Below are 24,734 nucleotides of genomic sequence, written 5' to 3'. Positions count from 1 at the left end.
TTAGGCGGCCGGTCCGCTTTATTGAGTCCCCCTCAGCACCATTTAGTGCTCCTGTTGTCTGCGAAGTCCAAATTGTAACCCTGAATCAGTTCCTCTTGTGACCCTTTGTATCATGTTACATGACGAGTAATGATCACCTGTTAGCTTTATCCCTAATTATAACTCTCACTCTTTCCCTGCATCTAACCCTAGCTCTAATCCCATCATTAACCTTGGTCCGGGCACACGCGTGAACCCTTACTCTCATCTCAGCCTCTCCTGGTGATACATCACACCTGGGATCGTTTGCTCCCTGTGGGCTGTGGGAAATTTGCTACCAGCACGCCCTGGAAGTGGGGCTCATTCCGCTGCAACGGGAGGTCTTCCCAGGACGCGTCACAGCTCAACGCAAGAGCTCCTGGGTTTCGAAGGCTCTTGCAGCAAGCCTTCACAAAGCAGCAGGGAGCGCCGTTCCAGATGGGAAACTTGAGACTGGATGTCCAGAAAAGCAAGACGTCAGAAGCGAAACCTTTTTCCTGCAGGGTGTGGCATACCATCCGCTTGCTCATTGCGACAGAGGTGGCACTAATGAAGGAAGAGGTCAACGTTACGTTCTTCTTTAATATGCAAGGCCAGGAAAAGTGGCAGTGGTGGGATTTGAACCCACACCTCCGAAGAGACTGGAGCCTTAATCCAGCGCCTTAGACCGCTCGGCCACGCTACCTTCCTGCTAGCCGCCGAAAGCGGAACTTGACCCGTTGCCCGGCCCGCTTTAGTGCTTTGCCTTTTCTCCTTGGAAAGTCTGGAGACAGGCAGTGGAAGGGCAGGCAAACTGTCAGGTGCGCAGAGGAGGGGAGACCATGAGGCAAGGTGGGAGATGGGGGCAAGAAGTGAGAAAAAAACGAATCGCAAGCTGGGGCAGGTTTCGGAAAGTGAAGCCGAAAAGGGGCTTAGCATGCAGCCCAGGGGTTTCTTTGACTGTCCTAAGCCCACAGGGACTTTGCCGTCCTCAGCTCATGAGACTTGAGATGGGTAGCTTGATTTGCTGAGGAAAGGCGGGATGACAGGTTCAACTCTGGAGTCAAACATAGCCCGGAACGATCACCTTAAACTGAGTTTTAAGCCTGGTGCCGATAAAAAGAAAGAAATTAGCCTTAGATCGGGCAAGCCGTTTGACGGGGGAAAATGAGACCCCCTAGGCCATCTAGGTGGTCGCTGGATGCTGTGCAGACATCAGCAGCTGTTAATTTCGTGCCCTCACGTCTCCTCGTTAGTATAGTGGTCAGTATCCCCGCCTGTCACGCGGGAGACCCGACGGGGAGGTTAAACCTTTTCTGGATTTTTTTTAGTTCTTGACAAATATTCTTGAAGATTAGGTTGAGTCAAGTAGGGAATGGGTGCCAGGAACTGACTCTTTCAGAAAAAAGCACCGGCAACGCTAGTCATCGTACAATATTTGTGCACAATTGCTTACATTAGGCGGCCGGTCCGCTTTATTGAGTCCCCCTCAGCACCATTTAGTGCTCCTGTTGTCTGCGAAGTCCAAATTGTAACCCTGAATCAGTTCCTCTTCTGACCCTTTGTATCATGTTACATGACGAGTAATGATCACCTGTTAGCTTTATCCCTAATTATAACTCTCACTCTTTCCCTGCATCTAACCCTAGCTCTAATCCCATCATTAACCTTGGTCCGGGCACACGCGTGAACCCTTACTCTCATCTCAGCCTCTCCTGGTGATACATCACACCTGGGATCGTTTGCTCCCTGTGGGCTGTGGGAAATTTGCTACCAGCACGCCCTGGAAGTGGGGCTCATTCCGCTGCAACGGGAGGTCTTCCCAGGACGCGTCACAGCTCAACGCAAGAGCTCCTGGGTTTCGAAGGCTCTTGCAGCAAGCCTTCACAAAGCAGCAGGGAGCGCCGTTCCAGATGGGAAACTTGAGACTGGATGTCCAGAAAAGCAAGACGTCAGAAGCGAAACCTTTTTCCTGCAGGGTGTGGCATACCATCCGCTTGCTCATTGCGACAGAGGTGGCACTAATGAAGGAAGAGGTCAACGTTACGTTCTTCTTTAAAATGCAAGGCCAGGAAAAGTGGCAGCGGTGGGATTTGAACCTACGCCTCCGAAGAGACTGGAGCCTTAATCCAGCGCCTTAGACCGCTCGGCCACGCTACCTTCCTGCTAGCCGCCGAAAGCGGAACTTGACCCGTTGCCCGGCCCGCTTTAGTGCTTTGCCTTTTCTCCTTGGAAAGTCTGGAGACAGGCAGTGGAAGGGCAGGCAAACTGTCAGGTGCGCAGAGGAGGGGAGACCATGAGGCAAGGTGGGAGATGGGGGCAAGAAGTGAGAAAAAAACGAATCGCAAGCTGGGGCAGGTTTCGGAAAGTGAAGCCGAAAAGGGGCTTAGCATGCAGCCCAGGGGTTTCTTTGACTGTCCTAAGCCCACAGGGACTTTGCCGTCCTCAGCTCATGAGACTTGAGATGGGTAGCTTGATTTGCTGAGGAAAGGCGGGATGACAGGTTCAACTCTGGAGTCAAACATAGCCCGGAACGATCACCTTAAACTGAGTTTTAAGCCTGGTGCCGATAAAAAGAAAGAAATTAGCCTTAGATCGGGCAAGCCGTTTGACGGGGGAAAATGAGACCCCCTAGGCCATCTAGGTGGTCGCTGGATGCTGTGCAGACATCAGCAGCTGTTCATTTCATGCCCTCAGGTCTCCTCGTTAGTATAGTGGTCAGTATCCCCGCCTGTCACGCGGGAGACCGACGGGGAGGTTAAACCTTTTCTGGATTTTTTTTAGTTCTTGACAAATATTCTTGAAGATTAGGTTGAGTCAAGTAGGGAATGGGTGCCAGGAACTGACTCTTTCAGAAAAAAGCACCGGCAACGCTAGTCATCGTACAATATTTGTGCACAATTGCTTACATTAGGCGGCCGGTCCGCTTTATTGAGTCCCCCTCAGCACCATTTAGTGCTCCTGTTGTCTGCGAAGTCCAAATTGTAACCCTGAATCAGTTCCTCTTGTGACCCTTTGTATCATGTTACATGACGAGTAATGATCACCTGTTAGCTTTATCCCTAATTATAACTCTCACTCTTTCCCTGCATCTAACCCTAGCTCTAATCCCATCATTAACCTTGGTCCGGGCACACGCGTGAACCCTTACTCTCATCTCAGCCTCTCCTGGTGATACATCACACCTGGGATCGTTTGCTCCCTGTGGGCTGTGGGAAATTTGCTACCAGCACGCCCTGGAAGTGGGGCTCATTCCGCTGCAACGGGAGGTCTTCCCAGGACGCGTCACAGCTCAACGCAAGAGCTCCTGGGTTTCGAAGGCTCTTGCAGCAAGCCTTCACAAAGCAGCAGGGAGCGCCGTTCCAGATGGGAAACTTGAGGCTGGATGTCCAGAAAAGCAAGACGTCAGAAGCGAAACCTTTTTACTGCAGGGTGTGGCATACCATCCGCTTGCTCATTGCGACAGAGGTGGCACTAATGAAGGAAGAGGTCAACGTTACGTTCTTCTTTAAAATGCAAGGCCAGGAAAAGTGGCAGCGGTAGGATTTGAACCCACGCCTCCAAAGAGACTGGAGCCTTAATCCAGCGCCTTAGACCGCTCGGCCACGCTACCTTCCTGCTAGCCGCCGAAAGCGGAACTTGACCCGTTGCCCGGCCCGCTTTAGTGCTTTGCCTTTTCTCCTTGGAAAGTCTGGAGACAGGCAGTGGAAGGGCAGGCAAACTGTCAGGTGCGCAGAGGAGGGGAGACCATGAGGCAAGGTGGGAGATGGGGGCAAGAAGTGAGAAAAAAACGAATCGCAAGCTGGGGCAGGTTTCGGAAAGTGAAGCCGAAAAGGGGCTTAGCATGCAGCCCAGGGGTTTCTTTGACTGTCCTAAGCCCACAGGGACTTTGCCGTCCTCAGCTCATGAGACTTGAGATGGGTAGCTTGATTTGCTGAGGAAAGGCGGGATGACAGGTTCAACTCTGGAGTCAAACATAGCCCGGAACGATCACCTTAAACTGAGTTTTAAGCCTGGTGCCGATAAAAAGAAAGAAATTAGCCTTAGATCGGGCAAGCCGTTTGACGGGGGAAAATGAGACCCCCTAGGCCATCTAGGTGGTCGCTGGATGCAGTGCAGACATCAGCAGCTGTTCATTTCATGCCCTCACGTCTCCTCGTTAGTATAGTGGTCAGTATCCCCGCCTGTCACGCGGGAGACCGGGAGGTTAAACCTTTTCTGGATTTTTTTTAGTTCTTGACAAATATTCTTGAAGATTAGGTTGAGTCAAGTAGGGAATGGGTGCCAGGAACTGACTCTTTAAGAAAAAAGCACCGGCAACGCTAGTCATCGTACAATATTTGTGCACAATTGCTTACATTAGGCGGCCGGTCCGCTTTATTGAGTCCCCCTCAGCACCATTTAGTGCTCCTGTTGTCTGCGAAGTCCAAATTGTAACCCTGAATCAGTTCCTCTTGTGACCCTTTGTATCATGTTACATGACGAGTAATGATCACCTGTTAGCTTTATCCCTAATTATAACTCTCACTCTTTCCCTGCATCTAACCCTAGCTCTAATCCCATCATTAACCTTGGTCCGGGCACACGCGTGAACCCTTACTCTCATCTCAGCCTCTCCTGGTGATACATCACACCTGGGATCGTTTGCTCCCTGTGGGCTGTGGGAAATTTGCTACCAGCACGCCCTGGAAGTGGGGCTCATTCCGCTGCAACGGGAGGTCTTCCCAGGACGCGTCACAGCTCAACGCAAGAGCTCCTGGGTTTCGAAGGCTCTTGCAGCAAGCCTTCACAAAGCAGCAGGGAGCGCCGTTCCAGATGGGAAACTTGAGACTGGATGTCCAGAAAAGCAAGACGTCAGAAGCGAAACCTTTTTCCTGCAGGGTGTGGCATACCATCCGCTTGCTCATTGCGACAGAGGTGGCACTAATGAAGGAAGAGGTCAACGTTACGTTCTTCTTTAATATGCAAGGCCAGGAAAAGTGGCAGTGGTGGGATTTGAACCCACACCTCCGAAGAGACTGGAGCCTTAATCCAGCGCCTTAGACCGCTCGGCCACGCTACCTTCCTGCTAGCCGCCGAAAGCGGAACTTGACCCGTTGCCCGGCCCGCTTTAGTGCTTTGCCTTTTCTCCTTGGAAAGTCTGGAGACAGGCAGTGGAAGGGCAGGCAAACTGTCAGGTGCGCAGAGGAGGGGAGACCATGAGGCAAGGTGGGAGATGGGGGCAAGAAGTGAGAAAAAAACGAATCGCAAGCTGGGGCAGGTTTCGGAAAGTGAAGCCGAAAAGGGGCTTAGCATGCAGCCCAGGGGTTTCTTTGACTGTCCTAAGCCCACAGGGACTTTGCCGTCCTCAGCTCATGAGACTTGAGATGGGTAGCTTGATTTGCTGAGGAAAGGCGGGATGACAGGTTCAACTCTGGAGTCAAACATAGCCCGGAACGATCACCTTAAACTGAGTTTTAAGCCTGGTGCCGATAAAAAGAAAGAAATTAGCCTTAGATCGGGCAAGCCGTTTGACGGGGGAAAATGAGACCCCCTAGGCCATCTAGGTGGTCGCTGGATGCTGTGCAGACATCAGCAGCTGTTAATTTCGTGCCCTCACGTCTCCTCGTTAGTATAGTGGTCAGTATCCCCGCCTGTCACGCGGGAGACCCGACGGGGAGGTTAAACCTTTTCTGGATTTTTTTTAGTTCTTGACAAATATTCTTGAAGATTAGGTTGAGTCAAGTAGGGAATGGGTGCCAGGAACTGACTCTTTCAGAAAAAAGCACCGGCAACGCTAGTCATCGTACAATATTTGTGCACAATTGCTTACATTAGGCGGCCGGTCCGCTTTATTGAGTCCCCCTCAGCACCATTTAGTGCTCCTGTTGTCTGCGAAGTCCAAATTGTAACCCTGAATCAGTTCCTCTTCTGACCCTTTGTATCATGTTACATGACGAGTAATGATCACCTGTTAGCTTTATCCCTAATTATAACTCTCACTCTTTCCCTGCATCTAACCCTAGCTCTAATCCCATCATTAACCTTGGTCCGGGCACACGCGTGAACCCTTACTCTCATCTCAGCCTCTCCTGGTGATACATCACACCTGGGATCGTTTGCTCCCTGTGGGCTGTGGGAAATTTGCTACCAGCACGCCCTGGAAGTGGGGCTCATTCCGCTGCAACGGGAGGTCTTCCGAGGACGCGTCACAGCTCAACGCAAGAGCTCCTGGGTTTCGAAGGCTCTTGCAGCAAGCCTTCACAAAGCAGCAGGGAGCGCCGTTCCAGATGGGAAACTTGAGACTGGATGTCCAGAAAAGCAAGACGTCAGAAGCGAAACCTTTTTCCTGCAGGGTGTGGCATACCATCCGCTTGCTCATTGCGACAGAGGTGGCACTAATGAAGGAAGAGGTCAACGTTACGTTCTTCTTTAAAATGCAAGGCCAGGAAAAGTGGCAGTGGTGGGATTTGAACCCACGTCTCTGAAGAGACTGGAGCCTTAATCCAGCGCCTTAGACCGCTCGGCCACGCTACCTTCCTGCTAGCCGCCGAAAGCGGAACTTGACCCGTTGCCCGGCCCGCTTTAGTGCTTTGCCTTTTCTCCTTGGAAAGTCTGGAGACAGGCAGTGGAAGGGCAGGCAAACTGTCAGGTGCGCAGAGGAGGGGAGACCATGAGGCAAGGTGGGAGATGGGGGCAAGAAGTGAGAAAAAAACGAATCGCAAGCTGGGGCAGGTTTCGGAAAGTGAAGCCGAAAAGGGGCTTAGCATGCAGCCCAGGGGTTTCTTTGACTGTCCTAAGCCCACAGGGACTTTGCCGTCCTCAGCTCATGAGACTTGAGATGGGTAGCTTGATTTGCTGAGGAAAGGCGGGATGACAGGTTCAACTCTGGAGTCAAACATAGCCCTGAACGATCACCTTAAACTGATTTTTAAGCCTGGTGCCGATAAAAAGAAAGAAATTAGCCTTAGATCGGGCAAGCCGTTTGACGGGGGAAAATGAGACCCCCTAGGCCATCTAGGTGGTCGCTGGATGCTGTGCAGACATCAGCAGCTGTTCATTTCATGCCCTCACGTCTCCTCGTTAGTATAGTGGTCAGTATCCCCGCCTGTCACGCGGGAGACCTCCCCGACGGGGAGGTTAAACCTTTTCTGGATTTTTTTTAGTTCTTGACAAATATTCTTGAAGATTAGGTTGAGTCAAGTAGGGAATGGGTGCCAGGAACTGACTCTTTCAGAAAAAAGCACCGGCAACGCTAGTCATCGTACAATATTTGTGCACAATTGCTTACATTAGGCGGCCGGTCCGCTTTATTGAGTCCCCCTCAGCACCATTTAGTGCTCCTGTTGTCTGCGAAGTCCAAATTGTAACCCTGAATCAGTTCCTCTTGTGACCCTTTGTATCATGTTACATGACGAGTAATGATCACCTGTTAGCTTTATCCCTAATTATAACTCTCACTCTTTCCCTGCATCTAACCCTAGCTCTAATCCCATCATTAACCTTGGTCCGGGCACACGCGTGAACCCTTACTCTCATCTCAGCCTCTCCTGGTGATACATCACACCTGGGATCGTTTGCTCCCTGTGGGCTGTGGGAAATTTGCTACCAGCACACCCTGGAAGTGGGGCTCATTCCGCTGCAACGGGAGGTCTTCCCAGGACGCGTCACAGCTCAACGCAAGAGCTCCTGGGTTTCGAAGGCTCTTGCAGCAAGCCTTCACAAAGCAGCAGGGAGCGCCGTTCCAGATGGGAAACTTGAGGCTGGATGTCCAGAAAAGCAAGACGTCAGAAGCGAAACCTTTTTCCTGCAGGGTGTGGCATACCATCCGCTTGCTCATTGCGACAGAGGTGGCACTAATGAAGGAAGAGGTCAACGTTACGTTCTTCTTTAAAATGCAAGGCCAGGAAAAGTGGCAGCGGTGGGATTTGAACCCACGCCTCCGAAGAGACTGGAGCCTTAATCCAGCGCCTTAGACCGCTCGGCCACGCTACCTTCCTGCTAGCCGCCGAAAGCGGAACTTGACCCGTTGCCCGGCCCGCTTTAGTGCTTTGCCTTTTCTCCTTGGAAAGTCTGGAGACAGGCAGTGGAAGGGCAGGCAAACTGTCAGGTGCGCAGAGGAGGGGAGACCATGAGGCAAGGTGGGAGATGGGGGCAAAAAGTGAGAAAAAAACGAATCGCAAGCTAGGGCAGGTTTCGGAAAGTGAAGCCGAAAAGGGGCTTAGCATGCAGCCCAGGGGTTTCTTTGACTGTCCTAAGCCCACAGGGACTTTGCCGTCCTCAGCTCATGAGACTTGAGATGGGTAGCTTGATTTGCTGAGGAAATGCGGGATGACAGATTCAACTCTGGAGTCAAACATAGCCCGGAACTATCACCTTAAACTGAGTTTTAAGCCTGGTGCCGATAAAAAGAAAGAAATTAGCCTTAGATCGGGCAAGCCGTTTGACGGGGGAAAATGAGACCCCCTAGGCCATCTAGGTGGTCGCTGGATGCTGTGCAGACATCAGCAGCTGTTCATTTCATGCCCTCACGTCTCCTCGTTAGTATAGTGGTCAGTATCCCCGCCTGTCACGCGGGAGACCTCCCCGACGGGGAGGTTAAACCTTTTCTGGATTTTTTTTAGTTCTTGACAAATATTCTTGAAGATTAGGTTGAGTCAAGTAGGGAATGGGTGCCAGGAACTGACTCTTTCAGAAAAAAGCACCGGCAACGCTAGTCATCGTACAATATTTGTGCACAATTGCTTACATTAGGCGGCCGGTCCGCTTTATTGAGTCCCCCTCAGCACCATTTAGTGCTCCTGTTGTCTGCGAAGTCCAAATTGTAACCCTGAATCAGTTCCTCTTGTGACCCTTTGTATCATGTTACATGACGAGTAATGATCACCTGTTAGCTTTATCCCTAATTATAACTCTCACTCTTTCCCTGCATCTAACCCTAGCTCTAATCCCATCATTAACCTTGGTCCGGGCACACGCGTGAACCCTTACTCTCATCTCAGCCTCTCCTGGTGATACATCACACCTGGGATCGTTTGCTCCCTGTGGGCTGTGGGAAATTTGCTACCAGCACGCCCTGGAAGTGGGGCTCATTCCGCTGCAACGGGAGGTCTTCCCAGGACGCGTCACAGCTCAACGCAAGAGCTCCTGGGTTTCGAAGGCTCTTGCAGCAAGCCTTCACAAAGCAGCAGGGAGCGCCGTTCCAGATGGGAAACTTGAGGCTGGATGTCCAGAAAAGCAAGACGTCAGAAGCGAAACCTTTTTCCTGCAGGGTGTGGCATACCATCCGCTTGCTCATTGCGACAGAGGTGGCACTAATGAAGGAAGAGGTCAACGTTACGTTCTTCTTTAAAATGCAAGGCCAGGAAAAGTGGCAGCGGTGGGATTTGAACCCACGCCTCCGAAGAGACTGGAGCCTTAATCCAGCGCCTTAGACCGCTCGGCCACGCTACCTTCCTGCTAGCTGCCGAAAGCGGAACTTGACCCGTTGCCCGGCCCGCTTTAGTGCTTTGCCTTTTCTCCTTGGAAAGTCTGGAGACAGGCAGTGGAAGGGCAGGCAAACTGTCAGCTGCGCAGAGGAGGGGAGACCATGAGGCAAGGTGGGAGATGGGGGCAAGAAGTGAGAAAAAAACGAATCGCAAGCTGGGGCAGGTTTCGGAAAGTGAAGCCGAAAAGGGGCTTAGCATGCAGCCCAGGGGTTTCTTTGACTGTCCTAAGCCCACAGGGACTTTGCCGTCCTCAGCTCATGAGACTTGAGATGGGTAGCTTGATTTGCTGAGGAAAGGCGGGATGACAGGTTCAACTCTGGAGTCAAACATAGCCCGGAACGATCACCTTAAACTGAGTTTTAAGCCTGGTGCCGATAAAAAGAAAGAAATTAGCCTTAGATCGGGCAAGCCGTTTGACGGGGGAAAATGAGACCCCCTAGGCCATCTAGGTGGTCGCTGGATGCTGTGCAGACATCAGCAGCTGTTCATTTCATGCCCTCACGTCTCCTCGTTAGTATAGTGGTCAGTATCCCCGCCTGTCACGCGGGAGACCGGAGGTTAAACCTTTTCTGGATTTTTTTTAGTTCTTGACAAATATTCTTGAAGATTAGGTTGAGTCAAGTAGGGAATGGGTGCCAGGAACTGACTCTTTCAGAAAAAAGCACCGGCAACGCTAGTCATCGTACAATATTTGTGCACAATTGCTTACATTAGGCGGCCGGTCCGCTTTATTGAGTCCCCCTCAGCACCATTTAGTGCTCCTGTTGTCTGCGAAGTCCAAATTGTAACCCTGAATCAGTTCCTCTTGTGACCCTTTGTATCATGTTACATGACGAGTAATGATCACCTGTTAGCTTTATCCCTAATTATAACTCTCACTCTTTCCCTGCATCTAACCCTAGCTCTAATCCCATCATTAACCTTGGTCCGGGCACACGCGTGAACCCTTACTCTCATCTCAGCCTCTCCTGGTGATACATCACACCTGGGATCGTTTGCTCCCTGTGGGCTGTGGGAAATTTGCTACCAGCACGCCCTGGAAGTGGGGCTCATTCCGCTGCAACGGGAGGTCTTCCCAGGACGCGTCACAGCTCAACGCAAGAGCTCCTGGGTTTCGAAGGCTCTTGCAGCAAGCCTTCACAAAGCAGCAGGGAGCGCCGTTCCAGATGGGAAACTTGAGACTGGATGTCCAGAAAAGCAAGACGTCAGAAGCGAAACCTTTTTCCTGCAGGGTGTGGCATACCATCCGCTTGCTCATTGCGACAGAGGTGGCACTAATGAAGGAAGAGGTCAACGTTACGTTCTTCTTTAATATGCAAGGCCAGGAAAAGTGGCAGTGGTGGGATTTGAACCCACACCTCCGAAGAGACTGGAGCCTTAATCCAGCGCCTTAGACCGCTCGGCCACGCTACCTTCCTGCTAGCCGCCGAAAGCGGAACTTGACCCGTTGCCCGGCCCGCTTTAGTGCTTTGCCTTTTCTCCTTGGAAAGTCTGGAGACAGGCAGTGGAAGGGCAGGCAAACTGTCAGGTGCGCAGAGGAGGGGAGACCATGAGGCAAGGTGGGAGATGGGGGCAAGAAGTGAGAAAAAAACGAATCGCAAGCTGGGGCAGGTTTCGGAAAGTGAAGCCGAAAAGGGGCTTAGCATGCAGCCCAGGGGTTTCTTTGACTGTCCTAAGCCCACAGGGACTTTGCCGTCCTCAGCTCATGAGACTTGAGATGGGTAGCTTGATTTGCTGAGGAAAGGCGGGATGACAGGTTCAACTCTGGAGTCAAACATAGCCCGGAACGATCACCTTAAACTGAGTTTTAAGCCTGGTGCCGATAAAAAGAAAGAAATTAGCCTTAGATCGGGCAAGCCGTTTGACGGGGGAAAATGAGACCCCCTAGGCCATCTAGGTGGTCGCTGGATGCTGTGCAGACATCAGCAGCTGTTAATTTCGTGCCCTCACGTCTCCTCGTTAGTATAGTGGTCAGTATCCCCGCCTGTCACGCGGGAGACCCGACGGGGAGGTTAAACCTTTTCTGGATTTTTTTTAGTTCTTGACAAATATTCTTGAAGATTAGGTTGAGTCAAGTAGGGAATGGGTGCCAGGAACTGACTCTTTCAGAAAAAAGCACCGGCAACGCTAGTCATCGTACAATATTTGTGCACAATTGCTTACATTAGGCGGCCGGTCCGCTTTATTGAGTCCCCCTCAGCACCATTTAGTGCTCCTGTTGTCTGCGAAGTCCAAATTGTAACCCTGAATCAGTTCCTCTTCTGACCCTTTGTATCATGTTACATGACGAGTAATGATCACCTGTTAGCTTTATCCCTAATTATAACTCTCACTCTTTCCCTGCATCTAACCCTAGCTCTAATCCCATCATTAACCTTGGTCCGGGCACACGCGTGAACCCTTACTCTCATCTCAGCCTCTCCTGGTGATACATCACACCTGGGATCGTTTGCTCCCTGTGGGCTGTGGGAAATTTGCTACCAGCACGCCCTGGAAGTGGGGCTCATTCCGCTGCAACGGGAGGTCTTCCCAGGACGCGTCACAGCTCAACGCAAGAGCTCCTGGGTTTCGAAGGCTCTTGCAGCAAGCCTTCACAAAGCAGCAGGGAGCGCCGTTCCAGATGGGAAACTTGAGACTGGATGTCCAGAAAAGCAAGACGTCAGAAGCGAAACCTTTTTCCTGCAGGGTGTGGCATACCATCCGCTTGCTCATTGCGACAGAGGTGGCACTAATGAAGGAAGAGGTCAACGTTACGTTCTTCTTTAAAATGCAAGGCCAGGAAAAGTGGCAGCGGTGGGATTTGAACCTACGCCTCCGAAGAGACTGGAGCCTTAATCCAGCGCCTTAGACCGCTCGGCCACGCTACCTTCCTGCTAGCCGCCGAAAGCGGAACTTGACCCGTTGCCCGGCCCGCTTTAGTGCTTTGCCTTTTCTCCTTGGAAAGTCTGGAGACAGGCAGTGGAAGGGCAGGCAAACTGTCAGGTGCGCAGAGGAGGGGAGACCATGAGGCAAGGTGGGAGATGGGGGCAAGAAGTGAGAAAAAAACGAATCGCAAGCTGGGGCAGGTTTCGGAAAGTGAAGCCGAAAAGGGGCTTAGCATGCAGCCCAGGGGTTTCTTTGACTGTCCTAAGCCCACAGGGACTTTGCCGTCCTCAGCTCATGAGACTTGAGATGGGTAGCTTGATTTGCTGAGGAAAGGCGGGATGACAGGTTCAACTCTGGAGTCAAACATAGCCCGGAACGATCACCTTAAACTGAGTTTTAAGCCTGGTGCCGATAAAAAGAAAGAAATTAGCCTTAGATCGGGCAAGCCGTTTGACGGGGGAAAATGAGACCCCCTAGGCCATCTAGGTGGTCGCTGGATGCTGTGCAGACATCAGCAGCTGTTCATTTCATGCCCTCACGTCTCCTCGTTAGTATAGTGGTCAGTATCCCCGGAGACCGGGGTTCAATTCCCCGACGGGGAGGTTAAACCTTTTCTGGATTTTTTTTAGTTCTTGACAAATATTCTTGAAGATTAGGTTGAGTCAAGTAGGGAATGGGTGCCAGGAACTGACTCTTTCAGAAAAAAGCACCGGCAACGCTAGTCATCGTACAATATTTGTGCACAATTGCTTACATTAGGCGGCCGGTCCGCTTTATTGAGTCCCCCTCAGCACCATTTAGTGCTCCTGTTGTCTGCGAAGTCCAAATTGTAACCCTGAATCAGTTCCTCTTCTGACCCTTTGTATCATGTTACATGACGAGTAATGATCACCTGTTAGCTTTATCCCTAATTATAACTCTCACTCTTTCCCTGCATCTAACCCTAGCTCTAATCCCATCATTAACCTTGGTCCGGGCACACGCGTGAACCCTTACTCTCATCTCAGCCTCTCCTGGTGATACATCACACCTGGGATCGTTTGCTCCCTGTGGGCTGTGGGAAATTTGCTACCAGCACGCCCTGGAAGTGGGGCTCATTCCGCTGCAACGGGAGGTCTTCCCAGGACGCGTCACAGCTCAACGCAAGAGCTCCTGGGTTTCTAAGGCTCTTGCAGCAAGCCTTCACAAAGCAGCAGGGAGCGCCGTTCCAGATGGGAAACTTGAGACTGGATGTCCAGAAAAGCAAGACGTCAGAAGCGAAACCTTTTTCCTGCAGGGTGTGGCATACCATCCGCTTGCTCATTGCGACAGAGGTGGCACTAATGAAGGAAGAGGTCAACGTTACGTTCTTCTTTAAAATGCAAGGCCAGGAAAAGTGGCAGCGGTGGGATTTGAACCTACGCCTCCGAAGAGACTGGAGCCTTAATCCAGCGCCTTAGACCGCTCGGCCACGCTACCTTCCTGCTAGCTGCCGAAAGCGGAACTTGACCCGTTGCCCGGCCCGCTTTAGTGCTTTGCCTTTTCTCCTTGGAAAGTCTGGAGACAGGCAGTGGAAGGGCAGGCAAACTGTCAGGTGCGCAGAGGAGGGGAGACCATGAGGCAAGGTGGGAGATGGGGGCAAGAAGTGAGAAAAAAACGAATCGCAAGCTGGGGCAGGTTTCGGAAAGTGAAGCCGAAAAGGGGCTTAGCATGCAGCCCAGGGGTTTCTTTGACTGTCCTAAGCCCACAGGGACTTTGCCGTCCTCAGCTCATGAGACTTGAGATGGGTAGCTTGATTTGCTGAGGAAAGGCGGGATGACAGGTTCAACTCTGGAGTCAAACATAGCCCGGAACGATCACCTTAAACTGAGTTTTAAGCCTGGTGCCGATAAAAAGAAAGAAATTAGCCTTAGATCGGGCAAGCCGTTTGACGGGGGAAAATGAGACCCCCTAGGCCATCTAGGTGGTCGCTGGATGCTGTGCAGACATCAGCAGCTGTTCATTTCGTGCCCTCACGTCTCCTCGTTAGTATAGTGGTCAGTATCCCCGCCTGTCACGCGGGAGACCGACGGGGAGGTTAAACCTTTTCTGGATTTTTTTTAGTTCTTGACAAATATTCTTGAAGATTAGGTTGAGTCAAGTAGGGAATGGGTGCCAGGAACTGACTCTTTAAGAAAAAAGCACCGGCAACGCTAGTCATCGTACAATATTTGTGCACAATTGCTTACATTAGGCGGCCGGTCCGCTTTATTGAGTCCCCCTCAGCACCATTTAGTGCTCCTGTTGTCTGCGAAGTCCAAATTGTAACCCTGAATCAGTTCCTCTTCTGACCCTTTGTATCATGTTACATGACGAGTAATGATCACCTGTTAGCTTTATCCCTAATTATAACTCTCACTCTTTCCCTGCATCTAACCCTAGCTCTAATCCCATCATTAACCTTGGTCCGGGCACACGCGTGAACCCTTACTCTCATCTCAGCCTCTCCTGGTGATACATCACACCTGGGATCGTTTGCTCCCTGTGGGCTGTGGGAAATTTGCTACCAGCACGCCCTGGAAGTGGGGCTCATTCCGCTGCAACGGGAGGTCTTCCCAGGACGCGTCACAGCTCAACGCAAGAGCTCCTGGGTTTCGAAGGCTCTTGCAGCAAGCCTTCACAAAGCAGCAGGGAGCGCCGTTCCAGATGGGAAACTTGAGACTGGATGTCCAGAAAAGCAAGACGTCAGAAGCGAAACCTTTTTCCTGCAGGGTGTGGCATACCATCCGCTTGCTCATTGCGACAGAGGTGGCACTAATGAAGGAAGAGGTCAACGTTACGTTCTTCTTTAAAATGCAAGGCCAGGAAAAGTGGCAGCGGTGGGATTTGAACCCACGCCTCCGAAGAGACTGGAGCCTTAATCCAGCGCCTTAGACCGCTCGGCCACGCTACCTTCCTGCTAGGCGCCGAAAGCGGAACTTGACCCGTTGCCCGGCCCGCTTTAGTGCTTTGCCTTTTCTCCTTGGAAAGTCTGGAGACAGGCAGTGGAAGGGCAGGCAAACTGTCAGGTGCGCAGAGGAGGGGAGACCATGAGGCAAGGTGGGAGATGGGGGCAAGAAGTGAGAAAAAAACGAATCGCAAGCTGGGGCAGGTTTCGGAAAGTGAAGCCGAAAAGGGGCTTAGCATGCAGCCCAGGGGTTTCTTTGACTGTCCTAAGCCCACAGGGACTTTGCCGTCCTCAGCTCATGAGACTTGAGATGGGTAGCTTGATTTGCTGAGGAAAGGCGGGATGACAGGTTCAACTCTGGAGTCAAACATAGCCCGGAACGATCACCTTAAACTGAGTTTTAAGCCTGGTGCCGATAAAAAGAAAGAAATTAGCCTTAGATCGGGAAAGCCGTTTGACGGGGGAAAATGAGACCCCCTAGGCCATCTAGGTGGTCGCTGGATGCTGTGCAGACATCAGCAGCTGTTCATTTCGTGCCCTCACGTCTCCTCGTTAGTATAGTGGTCAGTATCCCCGCCTGTCACGCGGGAGACCGACGGGGAGGTTAAACCTTTTCTGGATTTTTTTTAGTTCTTGACAAATATTCTTGAAGATTAGGTTGAGTCAAGTAGGGAATGGGTGCCAGGAACTGACTCTTTCAGAAAAAAGCACCGGCAACGCTAGTCATCGTACAATATTTGTGCACAATTGCTTACATTAGGCGGCCGGTCCGCTTTATTGAGTCCCCCTCAGCACCATTTAGTGCTCCTGTTGTCTGCGAAGTCCAAATTGTAACCCTGAATCAGTTCCTCTTGTGACCCTTTGTATCATGTTACATGACGAGTAATGATCACCTGTTAGCTTTATCCCTAATTATAACTCTCACTCTTTCCCTGCATCTAACCCTAGCTCTAATCCCATCATTAACCTTGGTCCGGGCACACGCGTGAACCCTTACTCTCATCTCAGCCTCTCCTGGTGATACATCACACCTGGGATCGTTTGCTCCCTGTGGGCTGTGGGAAATTTGCTACCAGCACGCCCTGGAAGTGGGGCTCATTCCGCTGCAACGGGAGGTCTTCCCAGGACGCGTCACAGCTCAACGCAAGAGCTCCTGGGTTTCGAAGGCTCTTGCAGCAAGCCTTCACAAAGCAGCAGGGAGCGCCGTTCCAGATGGGAAACTTGAGGCTGGATGTCCAGAAAAGCAAGACGTCAGAAGCGAAACCTTTTTCCTGCAGGGTGTGGCATACCATCCGCTTGCTCATTGCGACAGAGGTGGCACTAATGAAGGAAGAGGTCAACGTTACGTTCTTCTTTAAAATGCAAGGCCAGGAAAAGTGGCAGCGGTGGGATTTGAACCCACGCCTCCGAAGAGACTGGAGCCTTAATCCAGCGCCTTAGACCGCTCGGCCACGCTACCTTCCTGCTAGCCGCCGAAAGCGGAACTTGACCCGTTGCCCGGCCCGCTTTAGTGCTTTGCCTTTTCTCCTTGGAAAGTCTGGAGACAGGCAGTGGAAGGGCAGGCAAACTGTCAGGTGCGCAGAGGAGGGGAGACCATGAGGCAAGGTGGGAGATGGGGGCAAGAAGTGAGAAAAAAACGAATCGCAAGCTGGGGCAGGTTTCGGAAAGTGAAGCCGAAAAGGGGCTTAGCATGCAGCCCAGGGGTTTCTTTGACTGTCCTAAGCCCACAGGGACTTTGCCGTCCTCAGCTCATGAGACTTGAGATGGGTAGCTTGATTTGCTGAGGAAAGGCGGGATGACAGGTTCAACTCTGGAGTCAAACATAGCCCGGAACGATCACCTTAAACTGAGTTTTAAGCCTGGTGCCGATAAAAAGAAAGAAATTAGCCTTAGATCGGGCAAGCCGTTTGACGGGGGAAAATGAGACCCCCTAGGCCATCTAGGTGGTCGCTGGATGCTGTGCAGACATCAGCAGCTGTTCATTTCATGCCCTCACGTCTCCTCGTTAGTATAGTGGTCAGTATCCCCGCCTGTCACGCGGGAGACCGGGAGGTTAAACCTTTTCTGGATTTTTTTTAGTTCTTGACAAATATTCTTGAAGATTAGGTTGAGTCAAGTAGGGAATGGGTGCCAGGAACTGACTCTTTCAGAAAAAAGCACCGGCAACGCTAGTCATCGTACAATATTTGTGCACAATTGCTTACATTAGGCGGCCGGTCCGCTTTATTGAGTCCCCCTCAGCACCATTTAGTGCTCCTGTTGTCTGCGAAGTCCAAATTGTAACCCTGAATCAGTTCCTCTTGTGACCCTTTGTATCATGTTACATGACGAGTAATGATCACCTGTTAGCTTTATCCCTAATTATAACTCTCACTCTTTCCCTGCATCTAACCCTAGCTCTAATCCCATCATTAACCTTGGTCCGGGCACACGCGTGAACCCTTACTCTCATCTCAGCCTCTCCTGGTGATACATCACACCTGGGATCGTTTGCTCCCTGTGGGCTGTGGGAAATTTGCTACCAGCACGCCCTGGAAGTGGGGCTCATTCCGCTGCAACGGGAGGTCTTCCCAGGACGCGTCACAGCTCAACGCAAGAGCTCCTGGGTTTCGAAGGCTCTTGCAGCAAGCCTTCACAAAGCAGCAGGGAGCGCCGTTCCAGATGGGAAACTTGAGGCTGGATGTCCAGAAAAGCAAGACGTCAGAAGCGAAACCTTTTTCCTGCAGGGTGTGGCATACCATCCGCTTGCTCATTGCGACAGAGGTGGCACTAATGAAGGAAGAGGTCAACGTTACGTTCTTCTTTAAAATGCAAGGCCAGGAAAAGTGGCAGCGGTGGGATTTGAACCCACGCCTCCGAAGAGACTGGAGCCTTAATCCAGCGCCTTAGACCGCTCGGCCACGCTACCTTCCTGCTAGCCGCCGAAAGCGGAACTTGACCCGTTGCCCGGCCCGCTTTAGTGCTTTGCCTTTTCTCCTTGGAAAGTCTGGAGACAGGCAGTGGAAGGGCAGGCAAACTGTCAGGTGCGCAGAGGAGGGGAGACCATGAGGCAAGGTGGGAGATGGGGGCAAGAAGTGAGAAAAAAACGAATCGCAAGCTGGGGCAGGTTTCGGAAAGTGAAGCCGAAAAGGGGCTTAGCATGCAGCCCAGGGGTTTCTTTGACTGTCCTAAGCCCACAGGGACTTTGCCGTCCTCAGCTCATGAGACTTGAGATGGGTAGCTTGATTTGCTGAGGAAAGGCGGGATGACAGGTTCAACTCTGGAGTCAAACATAGCCCGGAACGATCACCTTAAACTGAGTTTTAAGCCTGGTGCCGATAAAAAGAAAGAAATTAGCCTTAGATCGGGCAAGCCGTTTGACGGGGGAAAATGAGACCCCCTAGGCCATCTAGGTGGTCGCTGGATGCTGTGCAGACATCAGCAGCTGTTCATTTCGTGCCCTCACGTCTCCTCGTTAGTATAGTGGTCAGTATCCCCGCCTGTCACGCGGGAGACCGACGGGGAGGTTAAACCTTTTCTGGATTTTTTTTAGTTCTTGACAAATATTCTTGAAGATTAGGTTGAGTCAAGTAGGGAATGGGTGCCAGGAACTGACTCTTTCAGAAAAAAGCACCGGCAACGCTAGTCATCGTACAATATTTGTGCACAATTGCTTACATTAGGCGGCCGGTCCGCTTTATTGAGTCCCCCTCAGCACCATTTAGTGCTCCTGTTGTCTGCGAAGTCCAAATTGTAACCCTGAATCAGTTCCTCTTGTGACCCTTTGTATCATGTTACATGACGAGTAATGATCACCTGTTAGCTTTATCCCTAATTATAACTCTCACTCTTTCCCTGCATCTAACCCTAGCTCTAATCCCATCATTAACCTTGGTCCGGGCACACGCGTGAACCCTTACTCTCATCTCAGCCTCTCCTGGTGATACATCACACCTGGGATCGTTTGCTCCCTGTGGGCTGTGGGAAATTTGCTACCAGCACGCCCTGGAAGTGGGGCTCATTCCGCTGCAACGGGAGGTCTTCCCAGGACGCGTCACAGCTCAACGCAAGAGCTCCTGGGTTTCGAAGGCTCTTGCAGCAAGCCTTCACAAAGCAGCAGGGAGCGCCGTTCCAGATGGGAAACTTGAGGCTGGATGTCCAGAAAAGCAAGACGTCAGAAGCGAAACCTTTTTCCTGCAGGGTGTGGCATACCATCCGCTTGCTCATTGCGACAGAGGTGGCACTAATGAAGGAAGAGGTCAACGTTACGTTCTTCTTTAAAATGCAAGGCCAGGAAAAGTGGCAGCGGTGGGATTTGAACCCACGCCTCCGAAGAGACTGGAGCCTTAATCCAGCGCCTTAGACCGCTCGGCCACGCTACCTTCCTGCTAGCCGCCGAAAGCGGAACTTGACCCGTTGCCCGGCCCGCTTTAGTGCTTTGCCTTTTCTCCTTGGAAAGTCTGGAGACAGGCAGTGGAAGGGCAGGCAAACTGTCAGGTGCGCAGAGGAGGGGAGACCATGAGGCAAGGTGGGAGATGGGGGCAAGAAGTGAGAAAAAAACGAATCGCAAGCTGGGGCAGGTTTCGGAAAGTGAAGCCGAAAAGGGGCTTAGCATGCAGCCCAGGGGTTTCTTTGACTGTCCTAAGCCCACAGGGACTTTGCCGTCCTCAGCTCATGAGACTTGAGATGGGTAGCTTGATTTGCTGAGGAAAGGCGGGATGACAGGTTCAACTCTGGAGTCAAACATAGCCCGGAACGATCACCTTAAACTGAGTTTTAAGCCTGGTGCCGATAAAAAGAAAGAAATTAGCCTTAGATCGGGCAAGCCGTTTGACGGGGGAAAATGAGACCCCCTAGGCCATCTAGGTGGTCGCTGGATGCTGTGCAGACATCAGCAGCTGTTCATTTCATGCCCTCACGTCTCCTCGTTAGTATAGTGGTCAGTATCCCCGCCTGTCACGCGGGAGACCGGGAGGTTAAACCTTTTCTGGATTTTTTTTAGTTCTTGACAAATATTCTTGAAGATTAGGTTGAGTCAAGTAGGGAATGGGTGCCAGGAACTGACTCTTTCAGAAAAAAGCACCGGCAACGCTAGTCATCGTACAATATTTGTGCACAATTGCTTACATTAGGCGGCCGGTCCGCTTTATTGAGTCCCCCTCAGCACCATTTAGTGCTCCTGTTGTCTGCGAAGTCCAAATTGTAACCCTGAATCAGTTCCTCTTGTGACCCTTTGTATCATGTTACATGACGAGTAATGATCACCTGTTAGCTTTATCCCTAATTATAACTCTCACTCTTTCCCTGCATCTAACCCTAGCTCTAATCCCATCATTAACCTTGGTCCGGGCACACGCGTGAACCCTTACTCTCATCTCAGCCTCTCCTGGTGATACATCACACCTGGGATCGTTTGCTCCCTGTGGGCTGTGGGAAATTTGCTACCAGCACGCCCTGGAAGTGGGGCTCATTCCGCTGCAACGGGAGGTCTTCCCAGGACGCGTCACAGCTCAACGCAAGAGTTCCTGGGTTTCGAAGGCTCTTGCAGCAAGCCTTCACAAAGCAGCAGGGAGCGCCGTTCCAGATGGGAAACTTGAGACTGGATGTCCAGAAAAGCAAGACGTCAGAAGCGAAACCTTTTTCCTGCAGGGTGTGGCATACCATCCGCTTGCTCATTGCGACAGAGGTGGCACTAATGAAGGAAGAGGTCAACGTTACGTTCTTCTTTAAAATGCAAGGCCAGGAAAAGTGGCAGCGGTGGGATTTGAACCCACGCCTCCGAAGAGACTGGAGCCTTAATCCAGCGCCTTAGACCGCTCGGCCACGCTACCTTCCTGCTAGCCGCCGAAAGCGGAACTTGACCCGTTGCCCGGCCCGCTTTAGTGCTTTGCCTTTTCTCCTTGGAAAGTCTGGAGACAGGCAGTGGAAGGGTAGGCAAACTGTCAGGTGCGCAGAGGAGGGGAGACCATGAGGCAAGGTGGGAGTTGGGGGCAAGAAGTGAGAAAAAAACGAATCGCAAGCTGGGGCAGGTTTCGGAAAGTGAAGCCGAAAAGGGGCTTAGCATGCAGCCCAGGGGTTTCTTTGACTGTCCTAAGCCCACAGGGACTTTGCCGTCCTCAGCTCATGAGACTTGAGATGGGTAGCTTGATTTGCTGAGGAAAGGCGGGATGACAGGTTCAACTCTGGAGTCAAACATAGCCCGGAACGATCACCTTAAACTGAGTTTTAAGCCTGGTGCCGATAAAAAGAAAGAAATTAGCCTTAGATCGGGCAAGCCGTTTGACGGGGGAAAATGAGACCCCCTAGGCCATCTAGGTGGTCGCTGGATGCTGTGCAGACATCAGCAGCTGTTCATTTCATGCCCTCACGTCTCCTCGTTAGTATAGTGGTCAGTATCCCCGCCTGTCACGCGGGAGACCGGGAGGTTAAACCTTTTCTGGATTTTTTTTAGTTCTTGACAAATATTCTTGAAGATTAGGTTGAGTCAAGTAGGGAATGGGTGCCAGGAACTGACTCTTTCAGAAAAAAGCACCGGCAACGCTAGTCATCGAACAATATTTGTGCACAATTGCTTACATTAGGCGGCCGGTCCGCTTTATTGAGTCCCCCTCAGCACCATTTAGTGCTCCTGTTGTCTGCGAAGTCCAAATTGTAACCCTGAATCAGTTCCTCTTGTGACCCTTTGTATCATGTTACATGACGAGTAATGATCACCTGTTAGCTTTATCCCTAATTATAACTCTCACTCTTTCCCTGCATCTAACCCTAGCTCTAATCCCATCATTAACCTTGGTCCGGGCACACGCGTGAACCCTTACTCTCATCTCAGCCTCTCCTGGTGATACATCACACCTGGGATCGTTTGCTCCCTGTGGGCTGTGGGAAATTTGCTACCAGCACGCCCTGGAAGTGGGGCTCATTCCGCTGCAACGGGAGGTCTTCCCAGGACGCGTCACAGCTCAACGCAAGAGCTCCTGGGTTTCGAAGGCTCTTGCAGCAAGCCTTCACAAAGCAGCAGGGAGCGCCGTTCCAGATGGGAAACTTGAGGCTGGATGTCCAGAAAAGCAAGACGTCAGAAGCGAAACCTTTTTCCTGCAGGGTGTGGCATACCATCCGCTTGCTCATTGCGACAGAGGTGGCACTAATGAAGGAAGAGGTCAACGTTACGTTCTTCTTTAAAATGCAAGGCCAGGAAAAGTGGCAGCGGTGGGATTTGAACCCACGCCTCCGAAGAGACTGGAGCCTTAATCCAGCGCCTTAGACCGCTCGGCCACGCTACCTTCCTGCTAGCCGCCGAAAGCGGAACTTGACCCGTTGCCCGGCCCGCTTTAGTGCTTTGCCTTTTCTCCTTGGAAAGTCTGGAGACAGGCAGTGGAAGGGCAGGCAAACTGTCAGGTGCGCAGAGGAGGGGAGACCATGAGGCAAGGTGGGAGATGGGGGCAAGAAGTGAGAAAAAAACGAATCGCAAGCTGGGGCAGGTTTCGGAAAGTGAAGCCGAAAAGGGGCTTAGCATGCAGCCCAGGGGTTTCTTTGACTGTCCTAAGCCCACAGGGACTTTGCCGTCCTCAGCTCATGAGACTTGAGATGGGTAGCTTGATTTGCTGAGGAAAGGCGGGATGACAGGTTCAACTCTGGAGTCAAACATAGCCCGGAACGATCACCTTAAACTGAGTTTTAAGCCTGGTGCCGATAAAAAGAAAGAAATTAGCCTTAGATCGGGCAAGCCGTTTGACGGGGGAAAATGAGACCCCCTAGGCCATCTAGGTGGTCGCTGGATGCTGTGCAGACATCAGCAGCTGTTCATTTCGTGCCCTCACGTCTCCTCGTTAGTATAGTGGTCAGTATCCCCGCCTGTCACGCGGGAGACCGACGGGGAGGTTAAACCTTTTCTGGATTTTTTTTAGTTCTTGACAAATATTCTTGAAGATTAGGTTGAGTCAAGTAGGGAATGGGTGCCAGGAACTGACTCTTTCAGAAAAAAGCACCGGCAACGCTAGTCATCGTACAATATTTGTGCACAATTGCTTACATTAGGCGGCCGGTCCGCTTTATTGAGTCCCCCTCAGCACCATTTAGTGCTCCTGTTGTCTGCGAAGTCCAAATTGTAACCCTGAATCAGTTCCTCTTGTGACCCTTTGTATCATGTTACATGACGAGTAATGATCACCTGTTAGCTTTATCCCTAATTATAACTCTCACTCTTTCCCTGCATCTAACCCTAGCTCTAATCCCATCATTAACCTTGGTCCGGGCACACGCGTGAACCCTTACTCTCATCTCAGCCTCTCCTGGTGATACATCACACCTGGGATCGTTTGCTCCCTGTGGGCTGTGGGAAATTTGCTACCAGCACGCCCTGGAAGTGGGGCTCATTCCGCTGCAACGGGAGGTCTTCCCAGGACGCGTCACAGCTCAACGCAAGAGCTCCTGGGTTTCGAAGGCTCTTGCAGCAAGCCTTCACAAAGCAGCAGGGAGCGCCGTTCCAGATGGGAAACTTGAGGCTGGATGTCCAGAAAAGCAAGACGTCAGAAGCGAAACCTTTTTCCTGCAGGGTGTGGCATACCATCCGCTTGCTCATTGCGACAGAGGTGGCACTAATGAAGGAAGAGGTCAACGTTACGTTCTTCTTTAAAATGCAAGGCCAGGAAAAGTGGCAGCGGTGGGATTTGAACCCACGCCTCCGAAGAGACTGGAGCCTTAATCCAGCGCCTTAGACCGCTCGGCCACGCTACCTTCCTGCTAGCCGCCGAAAGCGGAACTTGACCCGTTGCCCGGCCCGCTTTAGTGCTTTGCCTTTTCTCCTTGGAAAGTCTGGAGACAGGCAGTGGAAGGGCAGGCAAACTGTCAGGTGCGCAGAGGAGGGGAGACCATGAGGCAAGGTGGGAGATGGGGGCAAGAAGTGAGAAAAAAACGAATCGCAAGCTGGGGCAGGTTTCGGAAAGTGAAGCCGAAAAGGGGCTTAGCATGCAGCCCAGGGGTTTCTTTGACTGTCCTAAGCCCACAGGGACTTTGCCGTCCTCAGCTCATGAGACTTGAGATGGGTAGCTTGATTTGCTGAGGAAAGGCGGGATGACAGGTTCAACTCTGGAGTCAAACATAGCCCGGAACGATCACCTTAAACTGAGTTTTAAGCCTGGTGCCGATAAAAAGAAAGAAATTAGCCTTAGATCGGGCAAGCCGTTTGACGGGGGAAAATGAGACCCCCTAGGCCATCTAGGTGGTCGCTGGATGCTGTGCAGACATCAGCAGCTGTTCATTTCATGCCCTCACGTCTCCTCGTTAGTATAGTGGTCAGTATCCCCGCCTGTCACGCGGGAGACCGGGAGGTTAAACCTTTTCTGGATTTTTTTTAGTTCTTGACAAATATTCTTGAAGATTAGGTTGAGTCAAGTAGGGAATGGGTGCCAGGAACTGACTCTTTCAGAAAAAAGCACCGGCAACGCTAGTCATCGTACAATATTTGTGCACAATTGCTTACATTAGGCGGCCGGTCCGCTTTATTGAGTCCCCCTCAGCACCAT

The 24,734-nt window shown here is 51.5% G+C and overlaps 9 non-coding genes across 9 annotated transcripts; all 9 read right to left on the bottom strand.

The window, feature by feature from the left end:
- Positions 1-7,889: 7,889 nt before the first annotated feature.
- Positions 7,890-7,971, bottom strand: TRNAL-AAG (transfer RNA leucine (anticodon AAG)). The gene has a single exon. It is a non-coding gene; the product is annotated as a tRNA-Leu (tRNA).
- Positions 7,972-9,347: 1,376 nt separating this feature from the next.
- TRNAL-AAG (transfer RNA leucine (anticodon AAG)) lies at positions 9,348-9,429 on the bottom strand. Its single transcript has one exon. It is a non-coding gene; the product is annotated as a tRNA-Leu (tRNA).
- A 5,729-nt stretch (positions 9,430-15,158) lies between these two features.
- On the bottom strand, positions 15,159-15,240 carry TRNAL-AAG (transfer RNA leucine (anticodon AAG)). Its single transcript has one exon. It is a non-coding gene; the product is annotated as a tRNA-Leu (tRNA).
- Positions 15,241-16,611: 1,371 nt separating this feature from the next.
- TRNAL-AAG (transfer RNA leucine (anticodon AAG)) lies at positions 16,612-16,693 on the bottom strand. Its single transcript has one exon. It is a non-coding gene; the product is annotated as a tRNA-Leu (tRNA).
- Positions 16,694-18,060: 1,367 nt separating this feature from the next.
- TRNAL-AAG (transfer RNA leucine (anticodon AAG)) lies at positions 18,061-18,142 on the bottom strand. Its single transcript has one exon. It is a non-coding gene; the product is annotated as a tRNA-Leu (tRNA).
- A 1,371-nt stretch (positions 18,143-19,513) lies between these two features.
- Positions 19,514-19,595, bottom strand: TRNAL-AAG (transfer RNA leucine (anticodon AAG)). Its single transcript has one exon. It is a non-coding gene; the product is annotated as a tRNA-Leu (tRNA).
- A 1,367-nt stretch (positions 19,596-20,962) lies between these two features.
- Positions 20,963-21,044, bottom strand: TRNAL-AAG (transfer RNA leucine (anticodon AAG)). The gene has a single exon. It is a non-coding gene; the product is annotated as a tRNA-Leu (tRNA).
- A 1,367-nt stretch (positions 21,045-22,411) lies between these two features.
- TRNAL-AAG (transfer RNA leucine (anticodon AAG)) lies at positions 22,412-22,493 on the bottom strand. The gene has a single exon. It is a non-coding gene; the product is annotated as a tRNA-Leu (tRNA).
- A 1,371-nt stretch (positions 22,494-23,864) lies between these two features.
- TRNAL-AAG (transfer RNA leucine (anticodon AAG)) lies at positions 23,865-23,946 on the bottom strand. The gene has a single exon. It is a non-coding gene; the product is annotated as a tRNA-Leu (tRNA).
- Between the last annotated feature and the right edge of the window lie 788 nt (positions 23,947-24,734).

Source organism: Ambystoma mexicanum, unplaced genomic scaffold (genome assembly GCF_040938575.1).
Source record: "Ambystoma mexicanum isolate Mex_15411 unplaced genomic scaffold, UKY_AmexF1_1 Mex_scaf89, whole genome shotgun sequence".
Classification (NCBI taxonomy): Eukaryota; Metazoa; Chordata; class Amphibia; order Caudata; family Ambystomatidae; genus Ambystoma; species Ambystoma mexicanum.
This window is presented reverse-complemented; position numbering and strand designations above follow the sequence as displayed.